General features: G+C 45.9%; 1 protein-coding gene and 1 non-coding gene across 5 annotated transcripts in view; one reads left to right on the forward strand and one right to left on the reverse strand.

Annotated features, from left to right (window-relative positions):
- Positions 1 to 24,802, reverse strand: part of SLC39A11 (solute carrier family 39 member 11) — a 337,009-nt gene that overhangs the window by 102,678 nt on the left and 209,529 nt on the right. The gene's annotated exons all lie outside the window — the stretch shown is intronic.
- LOC119036370 (U6 spliceosomal RNA) lies at positions 8,728 to 8,829 on the forward strand. The gene has a single exon (XR_005079977.1). It is a non-coding gene; the product is annotated as a U6 spliceosomal RNA (small nuclear RNA).

A 24,802-nucleotide genomic window follows, 5' to 3' on the forward strand; every position in this document is an offset into this window, starting at 1 on the left:
TGTTTGTGAAAGGTCCTCTCTCGCAATGAGGCCTTTTTAAGTCTTGGTAATATGGTTAGCTGACTCCTTACAGACATGGGTAATTTTGCCGTGATCCACTTACGTCTGTCAGTGACTAAGGAGACCTGAGACCCAGCTGGGAGTCGCAGATCCAATTCCTAGTCAGACCACTGTGTCTACCTGGTCGAGTTGGAGTTTTAGCCTCTGTGTTTAAACTCCTTCCTGAGATTCCTCAAGACAGCACAGTGTCTTTAAAAAAACATGTTTTGCCCTGGCCAAGTGGTTCCGTTGGTTGGAGCACTGTCCCGTGCACCAAAAGGCTGTGGGTTCAATTGCCGATCAGGGCGCACACCTAGGTTGTAGATTGGAGCTCCAGTCGGGACACGTGTGGTAGGCAACCGATAAATGTTTCTTTCTCACACTGACATTTCTCTCTCTCTCTCCCTTACTTCCTCCTTTCTCTCTCTCCCCCTTCCTCTTTCTCTAAAATCAATAAAACAATAGACAAAAAAAATTATCTGTTTTATTTACACTACTGTCTGGTATGGTTCTGAAAGCTGCTTTTCTCTCTCCATATTGAAATATCACTGTTTTGAAAAGCAGAGGGCCTAGGAGAGCTTCCCCCGCTTCCCTGACTTCTCCCTGCATCCCACAACCCTGCGATTCTTGCAAACCACACAGCAGTTTTGCAACCAGAACACAGATCGAACAGAATCTAGTATGGACAGGACCCTCGCTGGAGTTTCCAGATTGAGCAAATTAAAAAACAGGGTGTTCAGTTGTATTTGAATTTCAGATATAAAATACTTTCAGTATAAGTATGTCCCAAGAGTTACAGGGACTATACTTATACTAAAAAGTAGTCATTGTTCATTTGAAATTGGAGTGTAACTAGGTATCCCGTGTTTTATCGGGCAGCGCTACTTATGCCTACCTTAGGGTCCAAGTTCTGGGCAGGGAGAGGGCCTACACATGTCTCCGTGCATAGCCTCTCAAGGATGGACTGCGTGGTCACGCACAAGTCAGGGCAGGAAGAGATTCCATCAGAGGCCAAGGAAGCTTCGTGGGGAGATCACAAGTATTTATTACACTCACTTACTGGCCTTTAGGCAGAGGAGCATCTGGAGTCTGAGAAGCATGATGATAAACCTACTTACCGTCTTTGTAACTATCCTAGACATCGCCACTGGTCATTCTAATAACCACAAGCCACATGATTATCAGAGTCACATGCTGCCTGATTCCCTCATCTTTTCAGCCATACATATTCTCCAGGCACCCAAAGCCATCCACGCGCTACCTTTGCTGCTTTTAAATAAGCAGTTGCTTAGTGACAACACAGACACAGGTAGACCTGCAAAATTGGTAAAAATTAAATGCACATCAGAAGAAGAGATGGCTTCACTATTACCTGAAGATTTCTCATCTGTGAAGCAAACCACGCGCTGACATGGTGCTCATTCCAAATATCTAAGTCAGGTAATAATTTCTATTCTCCATCGACAGAACCAAAATTTCCAATAAGATTTAAAAAGTCCATCTACCAGGTCAGCTCTTCTAGTTTATAGGCACAAAAACCATTTGACCAATCTGAACTCACTCCCAAATAATTGATTCTGGCCTAAGACCAAGTCCTAGGTGGGCTCCAGAGCTGTCTCTATAGCTCTCCTCAGCTCACTCTGCACATGTGTGTTCAATGCAAACACCACAGTGGGAAACGGACCAATATATCTTTAGGGGGAGAGGAGGTCCACCAGCAGAAAATGACGTTTACTTCAGAAGAGCCCAACACAGCCCTGGCTGGCGTGGCTCAGTGGACTGAGCATCAGCCTGTGAACCAAAAGTTTGATTCTGGTCAGGGCACAGGCCTGGGTTGTGGGCCGGGGCCCCAGTAGGGGGCACACGAGAGACAACCACACACTGATGTTTCTCTCCCTCTCTCCCTCCCTTTCCCTCTGTCTAAAATAAATAAATAAAATCTTAAATAAAAGAGTCAACACACTCATTTCTAAAAGGGCATTTCTGAAGAACGCTAATACTTTTAAGATCTGTGCAAAGGACCCAGCCTCTCCCAGAAAGATGGTAACTCCTCAGTAACCCACGCAGTTGTTAAGTTCCCCGGTGAAGGAAGGAGGTATCAGAGAAAACAGCACCTGCTTCTGGGTTCTGTCCAACTGGTACTATTAACTTAAGCGTCACTGGGCTCACTTTCCTGTTGGAGGAAATGTTGCTCTCGCATCTCCTCTGATTCTGAGAATAAAAATTAATAGCCTAGCCCACTGTATCTCCACTATCTGCAGAGGCCAACCACTGCAGTGTCCTGGTGGCAGCCCCCAACACGCCAGCTCCTGGAGCCCACCCTGGAGCCACTGAACTAGAATCTCTGGGAGAGGCACTCAGGAATTTCAGCCTCTAGATTCCTCCAGATTCCATATGCTTTGGGGTGTCAAGCCATATGACATCCCATCCCCCTCCCGTCTGCATTCCAGGATAATTGTGTTATAGGCTAAAGTTCTAAAAGTAACATTTTAGACTACCCAACTACAAGTTAGTTGACATACTGCCTCTGCATCTAAATTTACATCAGACCAAACATTTCTGGCCAATCAGGAATCTCAAGGTAAGACACAGGGATATACTTGACCCTTAGTTACATCTAGGTATCTAAGGATACATATGACTTTTTTCCAAACACGCAGTAGGAAAGGCAAAGAAATTTAAGGTGAGAAAGTGAAAAGTAATCGAATTGTTTCGACAGAAACCATCATTTCCTTACATCAAATTAAAATGAGCCTTACAAAAAAGAGAGAACATGGGCTATCACATAAAAATGCAACCAGCAGCAGAACTGAGAAAAAAATAAATTCCCCCGAACCGAGCATTCTTGCATCTTCCCTAGGTCCACATAGGGTCTACGGAGGGTCTAGGTCACTTAGCTACTACAATACATGTTGCCAATATTAACACATAGCATTATATTCTGCAAACTACAATAGGAAAGCAAAATCTTTTCTTTTGTCAAAGGCCGCATAATTGAAAGGAAACTGTGGTACTGGAAAGGTTTAAGTGAAACTAATGTTCCATAAACGTTTCCTGGCTCATGGATTTTCTTGCTCTATGGATGCAAACAACTGATGCTCAAACGCAGGGTAACCACCAGAAAGAACAATAACAACAAAAGGGAGAACATAAGCACCTGCCTGAAACTTTAGGTGTTGCTTCCTGTCTCTGTAACAAAAAGGTAGAAGAGTTGAAACTGCAATGGGTGCAAAGGAGAATCTGAGTCCACGCCCATGGTCAGTAGGAGAATTTCCCCAGCTCAGTCCCCAGTGGTTGGCAACAGAGACCAACTCATTCAGCGAAAGAGTATTTAGGGACTCATGGGACCAACCCGGGAGGCCACAGAACCCATCTGGGAACCCAAAAAGAAAGACTGGAACTTCTGTTCTACCAACAAAACGCCACCATATCACCCTCGGGGAAGCACCTCTGTCCCAATACTACAAACCAAATACCCCTCCTTAGGTCACTGGCACCGAATGCGGGCCACTCCTGCTGGAACCACTGGCCAGGCCATCGTCACCTCTAGGTGCAATGGAGGCCAGAAACCCAACTTCTATCCCACAAGGCAGGCTCTGCCTTCCACCAAAACTCCCAAGGTGGGGGGAAAGGTGAGTCTCAAACATGGTCAAGGGACTCGAAAGCTAAGCAACTACAGGGAGAGGAAGGAAGGAGAAAAAGAGGGAAAGCACAGGGGAAAGCTACTAAGGGGAAGCATTATTCACATCCCATGACATCCATGTCTTCAATGCCTTAATTCTACATTAAATTGTCACCAGGCTTTCCTCTCCCTTTAGGAAGATGATTAAGTGAATGAAATCCGTGGCATAGACTTCTCCGGCCAACTCCATCATCTGTTTTCTGTGTGCAACCCTCGGAGAGTCCCAACTTCTCAAAGTCCAGCTTCTCCTAACCGTAAATGAGCTGAATTAGGTCAACTTCCTGGCCCCTTCCAGCACTAACGTTCTCTGCTACCAGAGTCGGTCTCGGGCACAGGTAGCCTAAATGATCACTCATCCCTGGTGAGTAGAATAGAGGCTATTTCTGGTGCCAGTGTTTACAGAACTCAGTAAGAAAGTCCCCAGGAGCTTAAGGGACAGCACATTCTGACTGTTTGTAGAACAAGAAATGTCCACTCAGTGAGGAACAAATTCATTAGCCCAGAGTAATGAACATCGCCCTGTGCCCTAAACTAAAAGGCATATTTTCCCTTAAAATGTGTTATTTTACGACAATATAAAAATGTGCATATATTATTTTAAAAGGGGTAATATTAATTAGCACAAAGAAAAACTGAAAATCATTCACCATCAGAGGTAACCACATTTGAAAAATCCTGACAATCCTTTTTACATGTATACTGCATGTACAGATGAACACACACATATAAATTTTTCCTGTTGACCATACTGTCTTGAAACACAATGTTAAATAGCAATAAAGCATGAATATAGTCCACATTTTCTAAATTCTCCACATCGGTGGTTCTTTTCCTGAGTTCCTTTAGCTAACAGAGGTCAAGAGGGGCAGAACTCCCAGTAGCTAAACAGAGAACTAAGAACACATACGCAAGCTTTTCTTCCTGTTACAAGAAAAGATATGTTTATTGTCCAAATCATTTCAAGGTCAGGCACAACCAGTTACCTTCCAGGTCTCTAGAGAGCTCTGGTGTTTAGAACAATCAAAGCTAGCTGAACAGAATTATAAATCACCACTTAAAAACTGGTCAAATGCTGGTCGAATGTAAAAGGGCCAGTGTTTCTTGCTCTCTGATTTCTGTGATGTAAATGTTATCTTGGTGAGTGGTTTCTGAGCCCTTCCTTCCTCGGGCTCAATTTAAATGCTGCCTGGGGAAAGTCTCAGCTCTTCAGCCTTGCCTAGCCCTGGTCTCTGCAAGAACCCTGGCATCCCAAAGCAATTAGCTGATTCAGGTGACTCTTAGTTCTGTAAGCTTCAACCCTCACAGCAGAACAAAATAGACATCTCACAGCAAAGCAGACTTGAACTTGGCCTTCAGCCCCAGACTCGGGTCCATCTTCTCATCCAAGGCTCACTGCCCATGCAAAACCCTAGTTCCTTACAATGGTCGTCCGGCCATGAGTTCTGGCTAGATTAACCACTTCGCCCATGAAAGCAGCCAATCTTCTCTAGCTGGCCAGTCCTGGTCCCTGGTCACCCACACTTCAACTCCGTCCAAATGCCTATCTGGAAAAGAGCGGGTTCAGGGAAGGTGGAGCCCAGAGGAGCCTGCAAAAGAGACAGTGTGTGCAAGTGAGTACAGGCCCCCTTCCCTGCCTGCCCCTTCTTTCCCACCAAGACTGAAGGCTCCAAGACGCTGCTCAGATCCAAGAAAATCACATGAAGGATGACAACAAACTATTTGGGGATGGAACAGGTGGTTGAGTGGCATCTCAATAGATGAGCTTACTAACCAGGAAGAAACACACCCACATTGGTGGGGGCAATGGGCTGGCATTCCACGAGGGTCAGCAGACAGTCCCCCTTCTGGGCAAGAGGATGTAGAGTCTGTCACAGAGAACCTGCAGAGGGCACAAGCACCTGCATACCTTTGGGTAGAGGAGAACCCCCTGGTTAGCACAAACTACAAAGCTAGAATGGCAAAGCCATGGCAAGGCCCTAAGGGACATTAATGGGTCAGCTGGGCTCATTTTCAATCAGCATGAGCTTATAGGTAAGGACCTGTTAGCAAATCATTGAGATGCAAATAACTTACATATTATGTAAATGCAGCCAAATGTTTTTCTCTAAAAGTTTGTTTTCTTAATTGGCTGTTTCCCCAACAATGTGTTCATGCTATTAATCTGTTCAAGAAACAGGCAGAGTCCTCAGTAATGAATAAAAACCTTTCTCCCAACTTGGGTGTTCTCCAAGGAAAAGCACCCAAGTCATATCAACTCCTATCATGACCAACTTCTGTCCAGGTTTTACTTGCAGGTAGGAAGTAGACATGGAGAGAAAAACATGCAGGCACTACCAGAGCGGCACAGTGATGGCAGTTCTGGGCACATCTGACACTGGTTTGTCAGCTGTTGCTACCTCTCCGTTCGCCAGGTCTGGAAACGTGATTCAGACATAGAGCCACCTGTGTCACTCCTCGCCAGGAGTAACAGAGGCAAGGTACTCCAGCAGTAAGCCCCAGAAATGCCGTGTGCATGTGTGCACATGTGTTGTATGATGGGGAGGAGACAGAATATGCACATATGTGCTCACATAAAGATTATCATCAACATATTTGGCATGAGGTGCTCTGGCAGTGTCTCCCAATCCTCTTCTGGGGACTGTCGATCAAAGCACAGGATGGGCAGTGGGTGTAGGTGGATGACAGGGGCAGGGCAGACCCAGCCTAGGAGCTGGCACGCTGGCTGAAGGCGGCCAGCTCTCCAGCAGGCACAAACCAGGAGACGAGGGAAAGTCCACCGCGGGGTCTCTGGCACTTTCCTCTCTCCCTCCCTCTTAGGGCTTCTCTCTCCCCCTTTTTCTCCAAGGTAACGACGCAGAGGACTCTCCGTGTCACTACGGGGAAAGCAGCAGGGAAGAGCGGTGCTGGGGGAACAGAAACCTGGGCCACAGGCTTTAAAACAGCTGCTTCGCGCCTGTACGACCACTTCCCGATTATGCATATTTGGGGATACCGCTCGATACCCCTGTGCCTCGGTTTCCACATTTGCCAAATGGGGCTGATCATACTGCCCACCCTCTAGGGCTCTTGTGGGGAGTCAATGAGAGCGGGTGTGGGGCCTCCCTGGCCAGCATGCACTGAGCCCTACACAAACCAGGACTGCTGAGCCCTGCGTCGGCAGTCCCGACAATGAACCTGCGTTACACTAACAAACAGAGAAGGAAGGTACACAGCATGTCAGTGCACCCAACCCATTCTTCAATTCAACCCCAGGGGCAGGAGGTCCTTGGCAGAGGAGAAAATTAGATCATGATGGGCTCTGGTGCAGAATTTTCAAGTACCATCAAGTCCCAATTCTCCCTGTCCTGATGCTTCTTAAGAGTCCACAATCATGTTGGCATTTTTGATTTTCAAAAAGGATCACCTGCTGCTAGAGATAACAGAGACTTCCTGTCAACAAAGGGGAGGGCTACTGCCCTTTAAGATCATCTAGTTTGCTTAGGAACACAAAGTAACTTTCTTTTTTTCCTCCCTTTCCTTTTCTTTCATTTTTCTTTAAATAGTAGATTTACTCATCTAATGTAGCTTGCTTTGGTTAAATTAATACTAGTTTGTACTTCCTAAAAAAATGGTACAACCAGGGAGATGGTGATAAAGTAGCTCACTACCACCCCTGAAGTATGCTGATTGATCAGAGAAAACTATGGCAGATACACAGATAGAGAGGTACAGAGATGGTGGATGTGCACACATACATATACACAGATAGTAAGCGATCTGTACACTGTGTATTATATATCTGGTGCCATTTCATTGAGTTACTATATTTCCATTTTCAGGTTTGATATTTTTAAAAACTGCATACGTATATATAGTTTTTAGAAAGTCACTTTGGAAACTGAAACTTAATGGCTTGACAGGTAACTGCTAGGAAGACTAAGCACCAATCCCACTCCCTAGGTTTGACCATGAACACAGGTAAGATGGGAAATGGCCAGGAGGGAAACTGGTTTCTGGAAACCCATCCACCCATCAGAATGCAGCTCCCAGCAAGGGAACATATCTCTTTCTCTACCATTCTCAGTTAAGATTTGGGGGCACAAACCATGTCTTCAGAGGGGGGTTGTCTTCTGTGCAACAGATGGAGTGGGACATGGTGCGGAGATGGCCACACGCCTTGTGGAGAGCTCCGTGTGGACCCCTGGGCTCAGGGACTGCATTCTTGAGCCTCCTGCTCTGAGTTGGAAGCATCGGGTCAGAAGGGAGACTGACAGGCAAAAGTATCTGTACGGCCCGAGGCGGCCTGGAGCTAACGGAGCAGAGCAAAGAACTGCTTCTGAGAGAGCAGGAGTAAAAGACATGGGAAATTAAATGGGGTGGGGCTGATCAGTAAGATCAGCCAGGAGGCAGAGGAGACCCTGCCGGGTGCAATGAGAAGACTTAATGGGGCAGAGCTGAAGCGTCTGCCAGGCAGGCTGCACACTTTCTCCTACTGTTCCTACTAAGACAGCGACGTCCAGGGACACAGAAAGAATGGCATGGTTCCTAGTGGGAAAACCAATGCCCTCCAGTGCAGTTTCTGAGAAGGGGGCGGACTCTGGAACTGAGAGCTCCGCATTCCTTCAGCCTCAGTGAGAAGTAGACAGGCCTTGCTGAAAATGAAGGCTTCAGAAGGTGTGACTCTCTGAGTGATACTTAGATTGTTGATGATCATTAATGCAGAAAAGGAGCAAGGCCACAGGGCTGGCAGATGGGGCGCAGTTACCCTCCCCCATACTGGAGCACTTATTACAAAGAGAGAGGATAGAAGCTGAGGCCACGAGAGTAAGTGGCGGTGACCTGTGAGCAGCAGACGGCAGGAGACCCAACTGAGCCCAGGCCACGGTTAGAGTTTCACAGCAGTTCCCAAACATGCACATGCAAGAATGAATGAATGAATGAATGCATGAATGAATGAATGAATGAATGAATGAAAGAAAGAAAGAAAAAACCCACTTGGGGAGCCTGAGCAAAGCACAGGTTCTTGGGCTCATTTAAGCTGCATATACACTAAAACTGGAAAGATACAGAGATCCGCATGGCCCCTGTGCAAGGATAACACCCAACTCGGTGACGCGTTCTGTATTTTTTAAATAGAAGTCACTCATCAATGAGCATAAAATTTCAGTTCAGCAAGATGAGTGAGATTTAGAAGTCGGCTGTATAACATCGTACACAACCTCTTACACACCTGTTAAGAAGGTAGGCCTCATGTTAATTATTCTTACCATAATAAACATAAAGAAATATCACCTAAATAACTTTTATAAAAATCACGTCAAAAATATTTTAAAGTGCAGATTCTTGGAACTCATGGTAGACCTGGGCAAGGCCCGGAAGTCTGCACATGTGACAGGCACTCTGGGTAACGTAAGTAGAGGAGAGAGAAGGATCCAGAAAAACACAATAAAAACCCATTCAGAATGGACTCCTGAGGTTGTCTGTCTCATCCAGACCACTTGCTGATTGTTTACTGAGATTCTTCACATGGGGGTCTTACCAGCATTTTGCTCATCTTGCACCAAATGGAATACGTCGCCTTCTGCCTAGAATGTGTTCTTCCTTCTTATAACCTGTCTTAGGAGGACAGACTCCACAATCCCCTCCATTTACCACACCAGGAGCATGGGAATGAGTGTCTGTGTAGAAAGCCCACGGAAACTGTTTGGGGAGGACCCACAGACACAAGAGAAACCATGGAGAGACACTGGGTGCGTGAGAGCCAAGGGGAGGTGGCAAGGAGGTACTCTGCCTGTGGGATAACCTGAGACACCTTCCCTCACATGACTACCGAATCCAGGCCGAACAGGTGAGCAGGAACAGAATGATCGACCCAGAAGAGCTGCCTGGCACATTTCTTGAAGTCATTAGAATGCAGCATTTACCCTCCATAAACCACTGAAGTAGCACCTCTCCCACAAAAATCTGTCCCACATTATGCTATTGTAGCCCCCAGTCTGCAGAGAAGCCAGGTCTGGGCTCAGTGGAGCTTGTAGGACTGTCTGTGCCAGAGGCAGGTAGTGGGGTGGGCTACAAATAGCAATGTTACCGCTGCCATAGCAACCCACGATCAACTAGGGATGGGGAAGAAGGTGCTCTGCTTAATTGAAACCCAGGCAACGTTTTAACACAAACCCCAAGGAAGTTAATGCTCCATTAGATTTTCTCCTGTCTTCTTTCTCCCCTTTCTTTTCAAGTCTCCAAGTGGCTTTTAAAGACTTCTCCCCGCCCCCCCCAAAAAAACCACCTGCAAAGATGAGGCTTTTGACAAACCACTGAGCCAAATATCCCTCCCCTGATCCTCACCTCCCCAGACCCAAGCACAGAGCAATTAAGGCCTCCTGTTCTTTCTGTTTGTAGCCTATTCAACTCAAGGAAATGCTGCTTGCCCCTGAAATAGGAATACACTGGCTTCACCATCACCACCTCCCTGTGGCCATCCAAGACAAATATTCTCACTTGGTAATATGACTGAGAATCGCCTGGAAAACGGTAAAAGACAGATGCCCTGGCCCCTTCCCAAGAGAGTTGACTCTGGCAAATCAGAGACAGAGCACAAGCATATGTATGTTTCTTTTCTAGCACCCCAAAAAATCCTGGGGTAAATAGATCGAGACCCACCCTAGAGAAATGTGGACTCACAGACTCGGGCTTTTCCCACAGATGTGTCCTTTACAGGGCTGGGCTCAGCGAAAGCCGGTCCTCAAATGGCCTGCTGCTGCTCACCAACAAGCTGTGGGCTGCAATAGGAGTTAACAGGAGACCCCTACTCCTGCAGCGGGCAGTTCCCTGGCACACGGTTCTGAGTTTCTCTGATGCACACAGAAAACACTTGCTAGGTCCTCATTCTCAAGCCAGGCCTCCTCCGAGGCGCAGGGCAGTATGGGAAAGCAAACATGCTCACAACCCCAAAATGTTCACGACTGAACTCGCCACTTACAAAATTAGCCCCCACTCAAAAACCCGCTTTCTGCCTAACAGCTTAGCCGAAGTCCTATCCCGCCTCTTAAATCAGTCTTGGTGATCACGAACATTTGTTTGCATTTTCATTTTATTGTCAAATTGATGGAAATGTCAAGACATGAGTCTGGAAAAAGATTCAAATTCCAGGAAGGAATTTGAAAAGGTGAATCCCCAGGAAGTGACACTGAAGAATGTTGCCAGGAAGGACCCGGGACACCAGGGCCAGGCACATGACTGAAGAAAAGACGTAAGCACAAATGTTACTGCAAATTTAAATTTCTACTGGAAATATGTCTGTCTCCAGCAAGATTAAAGATTAAGATAAAACCCAAATCTCCCTCCATGAACACTGAGAAAGGATGGAGAAAATAAACACAAAAGGATTCAAAATGCAGAGCTGAGCTTGCAGCAAAGACAGGGGACTAGTATTGATAAAAAGGCAGTAAGTCAGAGCCTAAACACCAGTTCAGGAGCTGCCTGAGGAGAAACATGGGTCCCCTGGGGCAAAGGTGAGGCCTTGGGCCACCACGGCAGGGACATGACATTCTATAAATGTATGATTCATGGAGTGAAATCCAGTGTCCCTGTGGGGAAGGGTAGACTAGAAAGAAAAAAGAAAGCCATCTAGCATTTCAAAGAGACAAAAAGGATAATCATATGTTCCTGCCTAGTCTCTGGAGGAAAAAAAAAACTGTTTGAAGAATAAAAACCATGGGCTTTCACCTTGAACAGGTCAGAGTTCTGAGTCTGTACTTTCTGCGTGCATAAGGAAAATGCCAACCCGAAATGATGCCCACATAAAACCTTGTGCGGATGTTAACGGCAGCTTTAGTCACAATGGCCAAACCCTGGAAGCAACCGCGATGTCCTGCAGTAAGTGAATGGACAAAATGAGCTGTGGTCCATCCAGACAATGGAATATTTTTTAGAACTAAAAAAGAAATGAGCTATTTGGCTATGAAAAGAAATGGAGGAGCCTTAAATGCATATTACTAAGTGAGAAAGAGCAATCTGAAAAGGCTATATATTGTGTGATTTTAAACAAGTGACATTCTGGAAAAGGTAAAACTATGAAAAACGGCAAAAAAATCAGTGATTTCCAGATGGTAGGGCAAGGAAGGAAGGAAGGAAGAGGTGAAGCACAGAGGATTTTCAGAGCAGTGAAAATATTCTGTGTGATACTGTAATGGCGGACACAGGTCACTGTACATTTGTCTACACCCAGACAATATACAACACCAGGAGTGGCCCCTAATGTAAACTATGCACTTTGGGTGATAATGATGTATCAGCTGTAACAAATGTACCACTCCATTGGGGGCTGCTGATAATGGGGAAGGCTATGAATGATTGGGGACAGGGGGTATATAGGGAATCTCTACACCTTCAATTCAATTTTGCTATGAACCTAAAACTGTGCTAAAAATAAAGTCCATTAAAAAACAGTAACTATACTGCTGACTAATTTGGAGGTATCGAATAGAGGTAGAACTGAAATATTAGGAAAATGATAACATGAAAGCTGATGGGAGTGAACTAAGCTAAAGCATTCGAAGGTCCTGAAAGATTGCTGGGAGGAGGTAGGAGATACAGATTAACTTTGAACATCATTAAAGCAACCTTAAAAAAGCTAAGGGCCCTGCCTGGTATAGCTCAGTGGATTGAGCATGGGCTGTAAACCAAAGGGTTGCTGGTTCAATTCCCAGTCAGGGCACATGCCTAGGTTGCAGGCCAGGTCTCCAGTGCAGGCCACATGAGAGGCAACCACACTTTGATGTTTCTCTCCCTCTTTTTCTCCCTCTCTTCCCCCTCTCTAAAAATAAATAAAATCTTAAAAAAAAAAAGTAAATGTAGCCACAAATTGAGTTTAAAACTCCCAAAACTAATAAAAGGTAAGGAAACAGAGGAAGATATAGAAAAGCCAATAAAGCATAAGGAAAGGGAAGAGAATGCACAGTGAACAGACAGAGCAATATAAACCATGGAGCAGTAGTATTACCCTTGGACAAGGCCATCCCAACATCCACAGCACACATTCAAAGTGAGTGGCCTCTGGTGGGTTGAACAAACCGCACATGTACACACGTATACACACATGTGCAAGATTATCTTACTGGTGAAGTCCACCAAGGAGGATCCGAGTATGCCACCCCAAATACACCGTTTGGCGTACGGATTACTTTGGGCTTAAGGCGCCCGAGGAACAGCAGAAACGGAGGAACTCTCTGCCGCTCCCTTTCTGCCTGACAGCGGGGCACACGTTTTCCTTTGTGAAGGTGCCTCTCCTCCCTCCACCAGGAAGAGGAGAATCCAGCCATGACCCGGGACTGCATAACAAGCCTTACTAAATAACCCCTCCCTACCATTAGTTTCTCCTGCATATTTTCTTCGCACAATTTATGGTCCCTAGAAGGCCAAATCTTTTTTTCTTTGTCTAGTCATGTCTTCACAATTTATTTCATTCTACTACAATGGTAATATAAGCTCTGGACCTTCTCTGGGTTTTCATGTCTCTTGTGCGGCACCCTTATGCATGTAAAGTTCAAATGTGTGTGCTTTTCTCCTATTAATCTTTCTTCAGCTTAATTCAGTCTCCAGGCACAGAACATAAAAAAGTTAAGTTTTTTTCCTCCTCCAACTGTCAAATTACCAAGGAACAAATAATCCCAATCCTGTGTTAACTATTCCAGAGAATTAATGGAAGGAAGAGGAGGAAGAGACACAGATAAAGGAGAACTCTCCAACTCTGGATGAGGCTGCTATAACCTTAACATTTAAACCAGAGAAATAAAACGTAAGTGACTATTTTAGGCCATACTCACTTGAGAGCACAGTTACAAACGACTGAGGATTAAAATAAACTACCTTTAGTATCTATCAAAACGTATCTATCAAAAATCTATGGTAAGGAGGGAGGTTGGGTGGGTGGACTGGGATGGGAGTAAAAGACAGAAAACTGTACTTGAACAACAATTAACATTTTTAAAAACCTATGGTAAATACCATATTCATGGTGAAACAGATCTGTTCTTTTCCGCATTCAAGTGAGAGGCAGAATTCTAAAGACAGCACCCAGGATACTCCCCTCCCTGGTGCTCTTGCACAAGCCCTCAGAGTGTGATGACACGGGTTTTCACTCCTGGGATTAGGCACAACCGACCTTAACTAGGGAGACCAGCCAGATGGACCTGGCCAATCACAGGAGCTCTTTCAAAGAGAGCTTTCTCCAGCTGATCATCCTGAAGAGGAAGTCAGAGATTCCTCTGGGCAGAGGCTCAGGAATGTGCATTTGAAGTGGGCACACCAGTTTGAGCCCTGGTGCTGTTGATCCCTGAGTGGGGGCCCTGGAAGAGACAGGAAAGCACCGGACAGCGTCTGCTGACTGAGGGGGCCCCGGCACCTGTCAGGACATCCATTTGGGAGCAGCTGGGATTAGGAGTCAGCCAGGCTCTTATAGAGGAGGAAAGAAGCCTTGCCCACTGCCCTTCTAGGTTCTGCAGCTGAAGCCCTGGAAATGAAACTGACAAGAGCTAGATTAACAAGAGAAAAATAGAAGTGACTGATACATGCCACACGCATACACATGGGAGAAGCTAGTGGTGAGTAACTCAAAGGGGTGGTTAGAACTCAGGGCTTATGTAGCACCTTAACAAAGAACAACACATTTGTAGAGAAGTGACGAAACATAGGAAAGGGATTTAGGCTTTTAGGGAAGACAAAGTGTGGAAAGGTAAATAAATATACAAGGGAAGTAGTGGAAAATAAGGGTTGTTTTATAAGATCTGTTTTATAAGGTTGTTACACAGATTCCTCTCGGTGCCTTCTCTGTGCTGATAGGAATCTCAAGTGTTGAAGGGTCCTCTGCCCTTCCTGGTACAAGGAGGGTAACATTTTCATGGGAAACTTAATATCCTGTTTTTAAGCAGAAAAGAGGTCAGAGAGCCCTTCCTGAACCTGCCATTGCTAACAGTCTTCAGCTGCAAATAAATCATCAATATGCTGAAGTGGCATTATTTTGGGGTGGCATGCTTTGATCCCCCACATTCTCAAATGTCAGTGTCCATGTTAAATACAGAACTCTGTGCTCCTTCCCCAGAGAATCTGGTACCATGAGACCGTGGCACTGCATTTTTTATATTGCATTTCTAAAAACAGATTGTCTTAATACAAAAAGAGCACAGAGGGAAAAAAGAAACTGCTATGTCACCCCACTGCCCAGATCATCTCAGCTGACATGGAAAAGCATGAAAGTAACACAGATGCACGGTCAGAAATGCAAACGGAAGGGGTTGAAATGAAAACTCAGAGCCCCTCTCTAGCCCCAACTGTCTCTTCCCAAGGCAACCACTGAGCACAGATTCACAGGGATGCTTCCAGAAAAAAATATTCCATTAACACCAGCACATGTGTCTGTTGCAACAGGCTGTTTGTTTCCCAAAGCAATGACATTGTTTCCCGTTTTGTATTTTTTGCTTAATAGAACCTGCAGACTTTTTTACAGCAGCATTTTAAAAGCCTACTTCATTTATTCAAATGGTTTTAAAGTAGAGAAGAAACCACATTTTCAATCAGTGCTCAGGGCAATTTTAATGTTGGGAGGTCCACAGACCACACTGAGCAATCCAGATCCGGAAGACAGGTGCGCGCATGGGGAACTCTCCCTGGCTGCGGTGTCAATCCTGGCAGATGCTTTGAAATGCCTTCCCCATCTCCCTAATGACCAGAGCATCATTCCTCTGAACATCCTGCGTTTAGAGGTATTTCTAACCAGATTCTGTTTATCCACCTGCAAGGGTCTCAAGATAATTGCTGGGGGGTCAGGCAGCAGTAGGCAGTAGATTATTCCTGTCTTTACCTCTGATGATACTGTGCCCGGAGGCAAGTCATTCATTTGCAGAGCATCCTGGTGGACCACTCATTCATTTCTAATCTTGGTTCAATGCCAAAGCAAATGGAGCAGCAAAGAAGCTGGTCCCACACAGCCCCAGATGCTCTCCAGATACAGAGGGATCCCTCCTTCCTCCCTCCTTTGGCCACACTCATATAGATTTTTGGCTGACTGCTAAGTGGCTCCGAAGATAATGTTGCTACTGGTTGGCCTGAAGCATGATTCTGCAGTCTCACTTACCTTTTAATTAATAAATGTTAGCCTGCTAATGAGTCTATGATATACTTCACCTAATTATCTCCAAAAGTCTCTGGTAATCCCCTTCCCAGGCTGCAGCGATGAGGCATATCACTGGAAGCCTGCAGGTGGACAGGAAAGAGTGATGCCCGTGATGATGTTTTTGCTCCTATCCAAATACTGGGTTTGGCAGCTGATCTTGTCTAGCTGATGGAGTCCGGGAGCTGCAGGGAGCTGGAAGCCAAGACTTATACCCCTAGATTTCTACATCTTCTGGGGTGTGTTCCACCTCTCTGCTCATACCCCACTGGTACCTCTGGGGGGTGCCTCCCTGATGCAAAGAGCCTGGGATACAGGAGAGCTCTCCTCTTCTCCCCACAGGTGGTCAGCTGGACCAGGCGGGTACCACTCACCAACTCTGCCAGCTTCTCAGACTCAACTGTTCTCTTGAACCAAGGATGCAGCAACATGGGAGCTGAGAGGTCCCCCTACCTGGCTCTCACATAGCTGAGAAAGCATGTCTGCAGATCAAGAAAGCAGATGGAAAGCAAAACAGAGATGCCTTCATGGTGGAGGCAGAGAAGAATGAAGAGACACGTGCCGTCAGCATCACACTCCTAATTCCAGTGCCCCATGTGGCCCCACTGATCTCAGCATCCTTGGAGTCTGTGTCCTTCACATACACTCTGTCTTCTTCCCCCAGCCAGTCCAAGGTAGGTTGCCTCCCTGTCATCCACAAGCTCCTTCCTCAATCAAGACAAAACCACAGTGACAATAAAGTCTGGATGGCTGACATTGGAACAAGAGAACAGCAGGCTAGAAATAAGCACATAAGTGTTTGCCAGAGGAAAGCAGCACAGGGGAGTGTGGACAGGTTTTGCTGCAAAGCAAAGAGAGAAGGCCAGGGTCCCCTCTGCATTCCCCGCTGGACGCAGGAACCTCTCTCTGCTCCCTGTGCTCCCCAGACCCAAGCAGCCCCTTCTCACGATGTTGTGCCTAAATCGGGGGGAAGCTTGCACCTCAGAAAGGCTGGATGCTCAGAGGACAAAAAGCTGGGTATCTATTTGCAAGGCTGTCATGGGGATGTTGAGCAAAGCTCAGACACCAGTAAAAAGGGGAGAGTCACTGCCTGATAATTCTAGGTCTTATAAATCACTCCCATGCTATAGGTGACGGGGCTGATGTAGGAGCCACATGCTACCAGTCCAGAGGGAAAATTTAGATGTCTGTCTCCTATTTTAACCTTCAAAATCTTGCTTCCAAAGAATCCGCCAGGGACAACTCTTGAGTAGAAAGAAAGTCATGGACAAATGAGCAGTAGTGCTGGTGAGGGGTTGGGGAGTGGGGGGACATGGTGGCCATCTGAGGTGCTGACTGTATTGCCCGCACCTCACAAGGGCCCTGTTCTCTCCACCACCCCAGGAAAAAAAGGACAGCCACAGTCTCCCAGCCAGTCAAATGTGGATGAAGGAAGCAGGACAAAAGCTGTAGAGTTTGGGACCCAGTGATTGCCAGTTCTTTCCCCTAAAAACATGACCTACTCACTCTGTACCCCAAATCAAGCTAAAGAACGTTACAACAGCTGCAGAGTTAATAAACTGGGAGAAAAGATGAACCTCACAATCAAAACATCCTAGGCAGGTAAATATATTTCAAACACAGTAAGGGAGAAACAGCAAATCACTGCAAAAAGATGGAAGGAAATGCTGGTGCAATTAGAATGGATGCTGAGATAACATTTTGAAGATGGGGGGAGTCCAGGGGAACGTAATTAAGTGAACTGTATCCAATATTTTAAGTCCTGTTCACATTAACGCTGTAAATATTCCACTTAATCCATCATTATTGAATTTGCCCACAAAGCTGCAGGGTAAAACTTCAGCCTAAAGTTCAATTACATCCAGGCAAAGTGGAGCATTTTTCGTGTCCCCGAGAGCTGCCAAAGGAGAAAGATGTAGCTTTCATAAGAGCCAGGGTGACAAGCACCTTCCTGGACACAGGAGCCGCCCTCCTGAGGACCCCGAGAAGGGGAGAGGGACCCTGGAAACCTCTGATTCAAGAACTCCAGCACACACCCACAAACTGGCACAGCAAGACAGAGTTTTACGGAAAAGCCATTCAAATCCAGGGATGCCAAATGCTCCACAATCCATCCACCTTCCTTTGTTCGTCTCCCACCAGTGCACACGTGTGGGTGCACACACACACACACGCCCGCTAGGCGTGTGTCTGCCTCCCGACACTCACACGGCTCCTACTGATTACCCAGTTTGTATGTTTATTTCTTACTGATTATCTGTCCTAGAGTCCGGGTTTCTTTTCTCATTTCCTTCCTTTTGCCTTTCTTTTTATTTAAAGATTATTTATTTATTTATTTATTTATTTTTAGAGAGCAGGGAAGGGAAGGAGACAGAGAGGGAAAGAAACATCAGTGTGTGGTTGCCTCTCACGCGGCCCCTACTAGGGATCCAGCCTGCACCCCAGGCGTGTGCCCTGACAGGGAATGGAACTGGCGACCCTTTGGTTGGCAGGCTGGAACTCAATTCACTGAGCCGCACCAGCCAGGCCCCTTTTGCCTTTCAATCCTTAATACTGCATTAGCGCCACCTTCTGTGAGGCTGGGGGGTGGAAGTTAAATCCAGGGACACAACTAAGCGTGCTCTCTCTGCAACTTTTCCTTGTGACCAGGAGGGGAGCACCTCACTCTCTGAGATTTCAGGTACGAATCCGACCCCCCGAAGCCCCGAAATAACTGTGCTGCCTGTTTCTATGACTTTAACGGTTAACGGTCCACCATGAACTGTTTTCTGTCAGGCCCAGCAAGCCATGCAGTCGAGTGGGTGAGCCCAGACACAGTCCCTGGCAACATCGAAGAGGCCCACACAGGACCAAACACGAGCTGGGCCAGAGGAAGTTTTCCCTTTTTTCTCTAGAGACATTATCATGCTCTGCCATGTCCAAAGATGTCCAGATCACCGGGAGGAAATAAAGGGTGGATTAGGATGGCTGCATAAGGAATAAATAAAGAGCTGTGGGTGCTTATGGAGAGAAGTAGACAGCAGCCAAATGCTGCTGACCTTCCCTGACCTCAAATCCAAAGTCAAGTAGGAAAGAGCCAAATGAGCATGTTATTCCATTCTAAATGGTTGACTGTGCGTGTAAGACTACAGTGCTGGCAGGGCCATGGTCACAGAAACTCGAAGCCTATGGGGACCTTTTCAACTTCCCTTTTCCCACAGGCATGAGATCAGCCCCTGATCCCAGCCGGGTACCCAGGACGGGCAGAATCTCGGTGATGAGGTGAGCAAAGAGATAATGCGTGTAAGTTAGTGCTCTGCTTGGTTTAGACCAAGTCCAGTAAGTACTGTCTTCTCAAGATTCAAAAGCATCACCATCTCAATAAAGAAAAGCAGCAACACACATGCTTTTAAAGATCATTGTATCTGAGAATGACACAGAAATCCCAAATTATACTGAGTAAAACTGGTGTGTGTTGGAAGTATGCTTTTGAGGAAAAATGCTGGAAAAGGCTTTCAGATCACCCATTCACATTTTCCCAATCGCTCTCTCTCATACCCTCTCTTCCAGGTTTGCCCCCATCTTCCCTCCCCTCTTAAGCCATCTCTTTGTGACCACTTATCACACTCGGCCTCTGAACAGTAACTCACAGGAGAAGTTATGGGTAGCTTCACAATCGGGCCCATCTTCCTGTGAAGGGTGGGGCATTAGACCCTCAAATACAATTATTTTCACTCCACTCCACATGGATGAGGGTGCATGAGGCAGCTCATGTTTTCACACCAAGGACACTAATTAGATGGGGCTCCATCTTCGTTTTGAAAATGGCACAAGGGGATCCCTCCTCTCCAAAACCAGGGCTGCCCCCTGGCAGGAAAAGACGTTCTTGACGACACATTGTCACACCCACACAGTCAGCTTTCGCTACCACTGTGGAGCGGGCTCCCGATACTCCTCTTGCAGTTCAGGCCAAAAGGCAGCCCGTTACTATTTCCTCACCTATTTCAGGACAATACACACACGTCCCAGCCCTGGGGGTCTTCTTCCTGTTGGAACACTCCAAGCCTGCTCCTGCCTCAGGGCCTGTGCTTCTGCTTTCCTCTCTCCAGCTGGCATTCTCCTCCTCCAGGCAGCCCGATGGCTTCTCGTCGGTAGACAGGCTCTGTATCCCACGTATCGCGTTGCTCTCTGGTTCCCACACGGTCTGCCTTTTCGCTTTGTCTATCACCAGGGCTCTCAGTACAAGACAAGCTCTAGGAGGGCTGTGGATTGTCAGTTTGCTTACTGTTCCATCCCGTGCCTGACACACAGGCTCAACAAATATTACTGAACAGAGCAATGAGTGGATAAACAGAAAAACCCATGTAATTAAATCGATATGGGGTAATTCAGCTGCTCATGTATTTGTACCAGCAGCATTTAAAAATGAAGGCAGAGTCTTACATATAAAACCTCTGCGGCAGGGGGGTGGTCTTACTGCAGAGAAGAAAAGGGGGATAATCTCAGGGGAAAGCAAGGAAGGGCACGAAGCTGGTGGAGAAATAGGAACTTGAAGGCAGGAGGGGTCTTCTCGCCAGTGTGCCCGCTTTCCTGGAGGAATGAGGCAAATTTTGGCTTCTTGAGCTGCTTCTTCCATCCATCTCGTGTAGACACATGAGAGAATGACGTGTGGATCTTGATTAGTTTCTAAAATTCATTCCTAAATAGCTCGGAGAGGTGGGGACTACAACAGTCACCCTTGCCTGACCACAGATATATTCCTTCCAAGTCCACGGAGATAATGCCCATCTGAGAGGTGTGGACCGGACAGAGCAGCAGGGCTATTTCAAGGTAACCTGAGGGTAGGGGTCTCTCTTGTTCTTCCTGTTTTTAGAGACTCTAGTTTCTCACTTTTAAACCCTTCTGCACTAGGTAATTCTGCATTCCTCCTGTGCAAACAGGTTAAAGTAATTTCTACTCTTCTTTAATAATGAATCTGTTCTAAGCATTCTTAGCATCTTAAATGGTCTGTATTGTTGCTCCTTAAATTTCTATTAGGAAGATAAATTGAGAATGCTGAACGTCAGCATCTCTCAGTGGTTCTTTCATCTATCACTGACAGCATGGTGGTCCTGGGACTAAAAAAGAATCACGTTCCATTTATCAAGAGTTCTGCTTTGGTTTTGGGTCTGTCACAGGTACTTGTTCTTAGTCTGAATCCTTGGCACTCCAGAGCTGATCCTCTGAATGTTCCTGTCTTGAAAGAGGGTTGCTAAAAAGATCAGGACTTAGCTTCTCATAACAACAACCTAAGAGATTTCAGATTGGAGGACAGTGTCTGAGAAATAAGAGCGCTAATGAGATCATCCAGTCATGGTTTCATGGCTCCTGTGTTTATACCCTTGGCTGCCCATGTGGTATCGCCTTGACCCCAGCTTCCCAGAAGTCAAAGAGCAAAGGCAGAGAGTGGAGGACAGGGTTACCTGCCAACGAGTGTCACCTCACATCAGTAGCGTGCCGAATAAATATGAGCTCTCATCTTTCCCCACATGACTCCCACATCTTGTCCCTAAAAAGTAATTTTTTAACTGTTTCTATGATTACAGATGTCTTAGAGAATTTGATGAAAGGTACTCACCATCTCCTTAGAAAAACATACACGTTCACAAACATGTCTTGCAACTCCAAGCAGTTATTAATGAATCCTGGGTTACTGACTCCTGTCCTGGGGACAAGGGCTGCAGGGACAGAGGCACCGAGGGGCTGTGTGAAGGGGCTTCTGCCACTGAGACCCCACCCTCCCCCCACATCTTAGAGCTAATACTCAGCTGACTCTGATCCCATAACTAGAAAATCAACACCAAATTCTGAGCAAAGAAAAATTCACTTCATACTGTACTTGAAAATTTCCCCTAGACTTGAAATTTAAATCCAATGAAAAATTAAGATACACATAGAAAGCTTACAGTTTTCTGGGTTAATAACTTACGCTTTTCAATATCAGCTACTACTTAGGTCTAAAAACATAATGCGCAGAAGTACGATGATCACTGTGGAAGGGTAGAACAGAAGATTTGGAACAGTACATTTGTAGCAAAAGTACTTAAAATATTTTAGAGATATGGTGGCACCACGCTGTGGTTACGCTAAATTGCTGCCATTAAAACGGGGGGAAAACCATATTCTAACATTCTTTACACCACAATATTTTGTTGCAGCTTTGCTGGCCCTGGGAACCATGAAAGAAAGATGACCTTCATTTGGGGAGATATCGTAGAAGGAGGAGTCTTCTTTAAAGCGTTATTTAAACATGGAACAAATATTCTCTGCTGAACAATCATAGTGATCAAGAGCAACATGCGCCGCCTCTTTCAAAACCATAAACAAACAAATCTTAATAACAACCGAACCCCACCTCAACCCGCAGAACTTACGGCCACTGAGAGACTCTGACACAAAACCCAGCAAAGCTGAACCATCTCTGGGAAAAACTGACAAGGGAGAGAGAGACTCGCAGACTGAAAGGCTCAGCAGCTCAGACAACTCGGAAGCCTTGGCTGCCCTGACCAGCTGTCCTCCTCAAACAGGCCACAGAGACACCCGGACCCCGTGCAGCCAAAGCTCCAGTCCAGACGAAACAAACACAGCGCAGCCTGCATGGGGACCCCACATGGATGCCGCCCTGACCACAGAAAAGCCCCATGTGAAGCAGAGACTTGGCGAAGTTCTGCGATTCATCCAGTCATCTGACAGTGACGGGCACACTCCTTTGCCTATGTTTGCTGATTTTCTAACAAGCTATGTCTGCACTAGGGAGAAAATAGGGTCCTTGAGGGGGCCCCTGAGTTCCAACCACTGTCTGAGGCATGTGGGAGATGGAGAGACAAACAGACATAAAGTCACTATCTTCAAAACACTCACCACCTAGTATGTCTGGCGGATGCGGAGACGGGTATATAGGGGGTATTGATACAAAATGGTAAGGATGGTGTTAGGTTTGCTGAGACACTACAGTAGCAAGAAAGTCATGCTTCATTCTGCCTGCAAAGTCCAGGGAGTCTTAAGATCGGAAAAGAGGCCTGAACCATCTTGAAGTTTAAGGGATTCTCTAGATAGAAGGAACAAGTCTTGAAGCAAGGAAATGTAAAAGAACAGGGGATTCTTTCTGCAATCACAAGTGGCTCCACGGGGCTAGAATGCTGGGTGTGTCATGGAGAAAGAAGAGATGACATTATAAAGACAGGCATGAGACAGGCAATAAAAGCTTCTTGTCATGTTGAAGATCTCAGACTTTATCCTACAACTGTTGGAAATTTTAAGCCTCGGAATAGAAAAGTCATTGCATCAATTCTGCCTCTTTGAAGTTCACATTCATTCACAATATGATGGATTAGAGGTAAAATCCACATTAGTTCCGATACCCAGTGGAACGTCACTTGGAGGTTTCGACGTGACCAGAATAAAGGTGAAAGGATATTTCTAGACCAAGATCCGCTGCAGATGAGTATGACGGAGAGATATTCATTAAAAATGTGTGTGACATTCTTTCCTTGTGTTTAAAGTGGAGAAAATGTCATCCGCCTCAACTATAAACCTGATGCGCAAAGATGCAACAGTCAATCACCTACCCGGCACACAACGGGAAGGCAGGGAAGGAGCACTGTGGCAATCGTTCGGATAAATTTGCTGGGCCTTGTACGGTCCTAGGGCTCCTGACCAGTGTATTAACTACGATCTCATCTTTGCCAATATGTGTTCCATAGAACTAAAGTTCTATGAGATTTAAAGAAAAAACAGACAAGAAAATTGAATTTTCTTGAGTCGGATAAACTTAAAATATGTTTGGAAGCTTCTGTTTACAGCAAAGATGGAGGAACAGGAACTGGATTTCCCCTCCCACCTGAAACAACCAAAACAAAACAAAACAGACAAAATATACAAAACGTCATTTTCAAGTGAGTGGCGGGCAATACAAGGCAGTGATCTCAGAAAGGGAAAAGAAATGAGTGAGCCCAAGGGTTTTCCCAGCTCAGCACCTTGAGAGAGTTCCCAGGATGCAGAGCAAGCAGAGGGACCTCAGGTGAAACCCGGGAGGCCCCCTGAGCTGGGGAGGCAGAGCTGATGACATGTAAGTACCTGGAAAGATGACCAACAGCCTTAGTCACTGGGGGAAGGTGAATGAAAACCACCAGGAAATACCAGTACACTCCCATTAAGCGACAAGTATAAAGACTGACGGTACTAAGCGTGGGTGAGGGTGTGGAGGAATCAACTCGCACACATCATTGACTGCAAAACAAAATAGCAGAATCACTTTGGAAAAATGGTTTGGCAGCTTTGTGTCAACTTAAACATATACCTACTCTATGATCCAGCCATTCCACAGTTAGGTATTTATCCATAACAACATGAAGCATATGTCCAGACAGAGACTTATGCATGAATGTTCACTCCAGCTTTGTTTGTGACCCCCAAAACTGGAAACGACCTAACGCCTGTCAGTCAGTGAATGGACAAAGATACCTGATACACCCACACAATGAAATTGAACAGCAGTACAAAGGAATGGGGATGTCCTCACAGGTGCATACACTGTACCCATTAAATGTGCACAGTGTCCTGTGTGCCAACTGTACCTCAGTAAAGTTCTTAAAAGTGTTGGGAAAATTCTGGGTTAAATGATGTTAACTAAGTTTCTTCTCTGTGGGATTTCCAGAGCCTCTGAATGATAAGTGAGGACCATTACTCTGTCAAGGGGGCATATGTGTCATTTCCCAAACTTATTCTTTCACAGAATCTTTTCCCCTTTTTATTATTTTAATGAGTATCTCCTGAGGCTGGCATTCCGTGAGTCTCTTTAGGACACAGGACAACATCTGTGGTTGATTTAGAAATCTCTAAGTGGCTGATGTCAAGAAGACACATTCTAAACGGTCTTCAACACAAGAGAGGCCCCCAGCTTCCTAAAGTCGACTCTC

Source organism: Artibeus jamaicensis, unplaced genomic scaffold (genome assembly GCF_021234435.1).
Source record: "Artibeus jamaicensis isolate MK-2021 breed Jamaican fruit bat unplaced genomic scaffold, CSHL_Jam_final contig_1998, whole genome shotgun sequence".
NCBI lineage: Eukaryota > Metazoa > Chordata > Mammalia > Chiroptera > Phyllostomidae > Artibeus > Artibeus jamaicensis.